Source organism: Orbicella franksi, chromosome 13 (assembly GCF_964199315.1).
Source record: "Orbicella franksi chromosome 13, jaOrbFran1.1, whole genome shotgun sequence".
Taxonomy (NCBI): domain Eukaryota; kingdom Metazoa; phylum Cnidaria; class Anthozoa; order Scleractinia; family Merulinidae; genus Orbicella; species Orbicella franksi.
The window spans coordinates 16,602,886-16,611,278 of record NC_138157.1 but is presented as its reverse complement, the minus strand read 5'-3'; the positions used below and the strand labels follow the sequence as shown (position 1 = coordinate 16,611,278).

Below are 8,393 nucleotides of genomic sequence, written 5' to 3'. Positions count from 1 at the left end.
GCCAGGGGTCTTAATATTCCTTATTTCAGAAAATTTGCGCATTTTTATATCGACACAAAACGTAACGGACTTTTGCAACATAATGCAAAACATAGCCAGGAATTAAGGATGTACCACTCGATATTTTAATTTGAATGAATAATCAACATCCACAGTTATGAAAACAGATATCGTCAACTATGATTTACTAAATGCTATCGATATTTTCAAATCTTCTTGAACTAAAAACAATAATTTTAGCAGTCATTTATTGTCTTGTATGTATAATGACTATGACAAATTTAGCTTTGAGAGTCGCTACAATTTTTTCAAGGCGAAACAAGAATAATTTTAAGATAGTTTAAGCTTAGCGCAGGGACGTATTGTCCACTCGATTCCGGTTACAAAATAAAAAATAACACTTAACCCACATTGCAAAAACTTACCTCTAACAAGACACTAATTCCTTGTTCACTACAGCTTCTAAGGAAATAAGTGTTTTTATTTGATAGAATGATGGACCTCTCATACTATTAACCTTTTTAAAAATGAAAGTTAATCGCTAATTTCCGCAGCACGAAGAAAATTAAGCGGTGGAAGATTCTCGAATTTAATAGAAACCAGTCAGTGTGTCCACGCCAGACACATCACGGATTCTGACATCGACGCTAATGTTAAACTCACTGACTTAATTACGGTTTAATTATCTATCTTTTCCTGATTTCTTAAATGTCGCTACGTTCAATTTCCATTACGCGAAAATCAGGATATTTCTGTCATTGATATCTTCTTGTACGAATTGTATATGGCGAGAGCGGAGTTTCGTCACTTCTGTGATCCTAGTTTTGTGATTAAAAAATAAAATTGATAACCACGATATGTAAAATAGCCGTAAGAAAAAGAGGCCTACCGCCCAAACATAAAGACGATACCGTTTAGTAGTTTGCAAACTGAATAGGTTTCAGGCTTTGTTAGAATCTCAGTATTCATGCCGTACGGACTTTCAATACAGCACTCTATCTGGCGCAATAATATAAAGGCGCATTTAGTTCCAATCACTTACCTTTCTGTGGTAAAATTTTACCGCGCCAAATCTTCAAACTGTGACAGAATTGAGTAAAAAGAAGTGAGGCTGAAATATTGGGCTAATCTGTAATTCGATTGGCTAATTTGCCGTTGTCGATAAGAGTCCAGACAAGGCTGCTCGCGTCAATGTGTCACGCAATTCTTTTTTATCTCGCGCTCTGAAAAAAAAAAAAAACAAAAACGTTTTCTTTGACGTTGATATTGTGGTGAAAAAACAAATCGAAATATGGTTTCGCGTAGTCTGTACTTTTATCTCACTCGGTTGCGCATTGTGAGTCCACAGGATTTTGACCACTGTGATGGCACGTATCGTCGATAAGCGTACAGACCACGCTTAATCACATTCGATTTGTTAACTCGACAGAACAAGTTTTAAATAAGTTTAATAAATTTAACCAGTACAAAGTTCTCTGTATAGGTTCCTACAGTGTTGTTCAACAGAAAAGTTTGTTTCTCCGTTTGTTGTTTGTCCTGGCAATTTTCCTCTCACATCGTTATGAAATACTGACTTTCTGTTTGGGTTTGAGAAATAATTGCTTATTTTAAGATACCTTCAGAAGCTGTATGCAGATTTAATTGAGTTTAGACATCAAATAAGTGATTTTCTTGTAATTCTGAGAGCTTGAACATTTTAAATATTTGAATAGAATTTCACAGCGGGCTTACTGTGTCGTCAAATGCTAAAACAAATATGTCAAAACCTGTTTACCAGTTGGCGAGAGTCTTCATTCCAAACAAACCTCGGAAAGCGGGTAGCCAGAGTTAAAAGTAATAAGTTTTCTTTTCAGATTTAATATGCTTGGTTGCACCCCCTCACAATGCCTCCTTTTCCTCTTTTTCTCGGACGTAAACCGCGAGTTACTTATAAAACACCCCAATCGTTAGGCTCTCTAAAATGGGGAAGGGGCAATCGGGGAATAGGTGAACAGGGAACGGAGAACGGGGAACGGGGAAGGGAAACAGCGAACGAGGAACGGGGAACGGGGAACGGGGAACGGGGAACGGGGAACGGGGAACGGAGAACGGGGAATCTCTAAAAGGGGGAATCTCTAAAAGGGGGAATCTCTAAGAGGGGGAATCTCTAAAAGGGGGAATCTCTAAAAGGGGGAATATCTAAAACGGGAAATCTCTAGAACGGGAAATCTCTAAAAGGGGGAATCTCTAAAACAGGGAATCTCTAAAAGGGGGAATCTCTAAAAGGGGAATCTCTAAAACGGGGAATCTCTAAAGGAGTAATCTCTAAAACGGGGAATCTCTAAAACAGGGAATCTCCAAAACGGGAAATCTCTAAGTTTTTAACACTCCTCACTCCTCCTCTTTTATTCGCACTCATGATATTTTTTTCCGGTAGATCATAACAAAACGATAATTGAATTTATTTTAAACCACAAAGGCTAACATTTTCATAACAGTATATTCTTAGGGTTTTCTCAGTGTTTTCTTAGCCTCAACAAATTGATGGTGAACAATAATATCTGCCTTTGTCGTAAATTAAACTCCTCTGGAGGACGGGTTTCGGTAAAGGAAACATCGTGGTAGTATTTCCGTAGCTAGTGACAAACTTCCATGTAATCGAATTAGCATAGCCTGAGAGCGGGATCATGTTTGTTTTCTCCGGCTAAAATACACTGATCAACCGTAGCCGGTAAACGTGGCGTAATGAAACAAAAGCCGGAAATGCGTCTCTGCCGCATCAAGTTCGTCGCACATTCTTAAACACTGGTCTTTTGTTCTCAGCAACGCCGTGGCCGTGGGAACAGTTCTGCGCACTGTTTAATACTATTTAATACTCAGTATAATAGTTTGCTGCTGTGTCAAGAAGACAGCGGATCCAAGGTATCCAGAAAACCTTGTAGTTAAGTTACAGGATTTTCATATCACACTTCGCGATCGTCCGATTTAGTTGAACCTGTGTTAACCTGTTTAAGAGGCGAAAACTAAAAGATCGAAAATGATACCATTTTTAGCAGCACTAAGTACTCTATATTTCCAAATTGTCAGAGTTCCTCAAAGAAAACTGAATAAAAAATATCAAGGGGGTTGATCTTGGAGGAACAGAATGGTTCCTGGGAGGACACTGAAATTTCTTTAAATTGCTATAACCCGAGAAATATTTGTCATAGCGAGGAACGGTTTTCAGTATAATAGTCCCTTAGTCATGCTCTCTTAAATGATATATTTGGTAGTTTGAAGTTGGAAAATTTTTATAACACGTTTTTGCGGCGTCATCAAATATGACGTCACAATATTACGATATGACATTTGGACATTTTGTTCCACTTAAAATGATCAAGACAACAATCCAAGGCAGTGTGTAAAGTTTGGTAAAAAAAATGGGCAAAGAGCACAAACTCGCCCTAAATGACCGTTGTTAAGGCCGTTTGGCCCCAGCGTCATTAGCTTAGCATATGTATCGCTCTTTCACTGGGCTTTTTATGTTCAAACACAAACAATTAGCAACCATACAATAACATTGGATACCAAAGGCACTTCATGATTAACATGCCTGGAATGGAGTGGAGTTGAGAGACCAGTGGAGTTAAGAGGCCAGTGTCCAGGATAAGTGTAGGTTATCATGAGGCCGAGTAAAATTAGGGATTATTATCACATGTGCTTTCGGAAGTTGCAGAAAATTTGCGAGTCGCGCAGTAAGGGTCAATGAACTTTAATACGTACAAATCAGCTCTTTAGGTAAAATTAAGCCTGTTTTTAACGTTTTGAAGACGGCAAGTGATCCATACTGAAGACAACCATTCGTTTTAATTTCTTTCGGTCAGTTTTTTTTCTTCTCTACTTCATAAAAAAAAAAACATTATCTTGGTATTTTGCGTTTGTTTAGTGCTTGCATTGCGTTCATTCTTTGTTAATTCGGTCGATAAATTCAACATCAATTTTCTCGATACGAGATCAGTGAAAGATCAGCTCGATTGAAAAAAAAAAAAAAAAAAAAAAACCACCATCCCCCAAACCCCCCCCCCCCCCCGCCACACACACACACCGATAGAGAAATTTATATAGTGGCATGCAATCTATATAATCTAAAGTGGACAGGTGTTAAATGTGCACACAGTTCAGTTTTTCAATCTTTTGGCCTCTTCAGTGTGACTTTCAATTTTTCCTAGTCGTAACAGAAAAAAAAAAAAAAAGCAATAACAATAACCTTCGTTCCGTTTTCCTTCTGTGCGGATCATCTTGGAGGTCTTCGCAGTTTATATGAGATTCCTTCGAATTCTATACCAAGGAGATGCATGACTAAGTCGTAGAGGTAATCTGAGTGCTCCATCAGACTACACTCTGAGTTAAAGACTGCACTGATACATCTTCACTTAATTCCTCCGCACTCTTGGTAAGGAGTTATTATATATCAGATTTGTTTTTGCATTGTTTTTGCCCAGAGAGCCAGAAATGACCCCAGAGATATACACATAAATATTCAACTTGCGTTTTTTTCACTCAGGTTTTTCCTTAGTGTTCTCTTTCTCTGGCTATTCCTCGGTTTCCATTACGAAACACTGCAGCTCTCTCTGAAGCACTTTACTTAAAACCAGTAAACGTAAAAAAATTACAGAGCACATCAGAGTATCAAAGAAACAGCTCGTTATGTAATTAAGCAATTTATCACTGCTCAATTATAAACGTTTATGCAGGAATGAATGTTTTGTCTCGAGATCTAAGCCTGAGGTTTAGGAACTTCCTCAATGAAGATCCGGGACACTGAATTCCAGCCCGTGTAGGCGTCATAACTTCCACTGTATCCGGCACAATTGTTGACCCAGAATCCCAGGCGCATCTTGCCTTTGTGGATGTTGTTACAGTGCCCTTCAATGTTGTTGACGCGGTAAATATTTTGACTCGTTGATTTCAATACGTAAACAAGACCATCAATTGGCAGGGGAGCTGCACATTCAACAACGTTGAAAGTGAAATACCAGCGTTTGCAGCAATTGTCACAGCCAGTGATTCTAAGAACGCCAGTCCAGTAAACATGGAGGGAAGTGTCCGAGAAGTTCTTGCTGACCAAACACTCCTGTAAAAACGTAACGATAAAAAGGAGAAACTTGAAACAAAACTCAGAAACATAATTCTTTTGCGATTCCCAATTAATTTCGTCTCTCAAACTATTGTTTGTTTCGCAAACGAAGCATTCACCTTGATCAGGCCGTGATTTTTGCCGTCATTCAAGTCTTTCCATGCACACTCTTTCAGTTCATCACACCAGGAGTCCCAGGCATTACACTTGTTCCACTCTCTCCGCGCTGCCCCGTTTGGCCGGGATGGCCCTGGGCTCCAAGTCCTCCTTTGGCGCCATTAATGCCATTGATACCAGGGGATCCCTGGGGTCTAGTCTTCCCCGAACTGCCCTGGTCACCTTTGGCTCCGTCACGGCCATCCCGGCCATCACGACCTGTTGCCCCAGGAAAAAACCAGGGGATCTAGGCTTGCCAGGCATTCCAGGGATACCACCATAACAGAAAAGAGGACGCTGCTGAACACTAGAATGAGAATTCTGAATATTTATGAGAAACTCTGTAACTATGTTGATACCAAAGGGGGAAAACTATGACTCGACGTATAAGCTTTTCATCAATTAAATCTTTTCTGAAACTGTAAAGTCGTAGGCCATCGCTTTCCGGTAATGATTTGGTTGGGACGCACTGAGTAGAGAAATTCTTTATAATGTTACCATCTCTCCGTTGAGCATTACATAAAAATTGCACTTATAGAGCTTAGTTCTTTAACAAATTAATGGAAAAACATGTTTTCCCAATTTTTCAACTGTAGTTGTCACAGAAGCTGCTCGTTAGTCTCTATCATTGAAGTTTTTAATAAAGTCATTTGCGCATGTGACATAAACACACCTTATGGTACCACGGTCTTCCTGCTGCTTTGTTTTCCTCCGCAGCACAATAAACTGCTAAGTTGGACATCACAAACAACATTAAGGCCACAGAGACACCAATCTTAAAAACCATTTCCTCTGAATGATTTGCTCGGTGGAGCTAATTACAAAGGAAAAAAGTAAAAACATTAAATAACTAAATCCTCTATAGACCTTCCGGGTTTTTTTTTTTTTGCTAGTGAGGGGAGAAAGAAAGCCTAACCTCGTTTCCAGGGCTTTTAGCTTAGATGTTATGAAGGGCAATTCAACACATGAGGAGTGGCCAGAGGCTCCTGTTTCGCCACTCAAAGTTTCTAAGAGGAAAGCCCTGGCATGGAGGTTGAAAGGCACCAGCAGGTTATCAAGTGTTATATTCACGATTAATCACGTTCTTTTTTTAGTAGAATTGAAAACAATCTTAATATACACCGAACCATTGATAGACACGTCAATCTAAATACTGAGTAGACCTTTTCGTAACTTTACATATGAAGTTACTATGAAAAATTTGGCTAGCTGCTGCTAATAGTTAGCCCAATGAGCCTCAGTTGTTGGTATAATCGACTCGGAGAGAAAGTTTATTTAAGGTTCTCTCCGCATCAGCCTTCGCCGTCACGTATTTTACTAGCTTTCTGTTTCACTTTAGCCAGAGATTTTTTGTACAAAAAGGGGTTGTTGAGGCTTCTTTTAAATAACTTACCTTGCAAGTAACTCAACACCTATGTAGATAATAAATAAAGCAAGAAAAGGAAAAAAAGAAGATCAGATTGTAAATCAGTATAACACTGGAAGGAAACTTCTTCAATACGTACCTATCACTGTTGAAAAGGATATGAACTTCTCGTTGAACAGCAATCAATATTTTACGATAGAACTTTGTTTACTCTTGTCCATCTCTTAATGTGTTTGTCGCGTTTTGTTTTCTCAGCATAGTTTACTGAGATCAAACTTACGACTGGAATTATGCTTGAATAAATTTAAAGATGATTGCAGATCACATAGCCAGCAGGAAGTGTCTCGATAATCTACTCCTAATTTTAGACAAGATAGTTTTATATAATCCCTTTGTTGATGATTAATTTCTCATATATTTACAAAAAATAAAGAAAAGAAATATATGCGGTATATCCGGTTGAGGAAAAAAAAAAATTAAAAAAAGAGATTTTTTTGGACAACTTTAGGAAAATGGCGCCTGTGTTTATAAACCTAAATTGAACCTGCATAATTGCTTTTAACGATGTGTCTGAAAACAGGCTTTGTTTATAAACCTGAGTCCACACGCTCCTTAATTGGTATAAAAGAAACCAATAAACTTTGTTCCTTTACTATTTATGTTTTGCTTTAAAAGATAATATTTTTTAAAGGAAACTAAAAATTGCAACACAGAAGGTTTAGGCAATATATCGGATTGTTTAAAAAGAAAAATAACTTTGCCCACTAAGAAAGCTTAACTATTGACTTGCTGACTTGAAAACTATATTAAACTGACCGACATTCCTTTCAACAACTTCGAGAACAAGTCGCCTGTGTTTATAAACCAGATCAAACCTGTCTGATTGGTTTTAACGGTGAGTCGGAAAGCAGGCTGTTAGTTTGAAACTGATTCTACACCCTTTTAATTTTGAGAACTAAAGAGCTTTATTGGTTTTCTTGCATTTTTTTTTTTTAAATTTTACTTTGGAATCAAGTACACCGACTTATTAATGTTTTTTTTCTTTTTTTCTAAAGGTAATTAAATGGCAAGGCAGAAATGCATGAAGTATAACGAATTTGTGAAGAATCGATAAAACTTTACCTTTTAAGAAATATTAACCTGATTGTCGTATATACCTTGAACGCTGAGCTAAACAACCAATTTACAACAACTTATCCTCGCTTTTAACAATGAATATGAAAACATGTTTTTATAAACCTAAATCTATGACCTTTTAGTTCCACTTTTTATTATCTAGTATATTATTCTCTTTCTTTTGTTTTCTGTAATTAAAAACAGGGCTGTGTTTACAGACAGAGATACGTATTTTATATTTTCAGTCTACCAGAGAAAGGCAGTTTTTGCTGACTTTTTGCCCACCAGCTTGATGTTTAATCAGAATATGACGTGACTAAAGGCCGAGACACACTATGCGACAAATCGTTTCGACACATCGCGGCGACAACTCGCTTTGTCGCTGCGACAAGTCGCCTCTTCTGCACTGCTGCTACGACGAGACACTTGATCGGTGCACGCAAGGGAATTTGGAAGAGGGAAAATGTGAACTAGCTCCAAAAATAAATATATGACGCTCCTTCATTGGTTGATTTAAATTTTGTCGCAGCGACATTTCGCAGAAGGGTGGACACGCTGTGACAAAGCTGCTTGCGCTTATTTTGTCGCTGCGATATGTCGCACGAATTCAAAACAGTTTGAATTCATCCAACAGATCGCAGCGACAAAATTCTGTCGCTG

The 8,393-nt window shown here is 38.2% G+C and overlaps 1 pseudogene across 1 annotated transcript; it reads right to left on the bottom strand.

Moving 5' to 3' along the window:
* Nucleotides 1–4,576: 4,576 nt before the first annotated feature.
* On the bottom strand, nucleotides 4,577–6,038 carry LOC145466199 (uncharacterized; annotated as a pseudogene). The gene is made up of 3 exons (XR_014041840.1): nucleotides 5,925–6,038; nucleotides 5,215–5,623; nucleotides 4,577–5,092 (listed from the first exon to the last, which is right to left on the bottom strand). The product of XR_014041840.1 is annotated as an uncharacterized LOC145466199 (transcript).
* Between the last annotated feature and the right edge of the window lie 2,355 nt (nucleotides 6,039–8,393).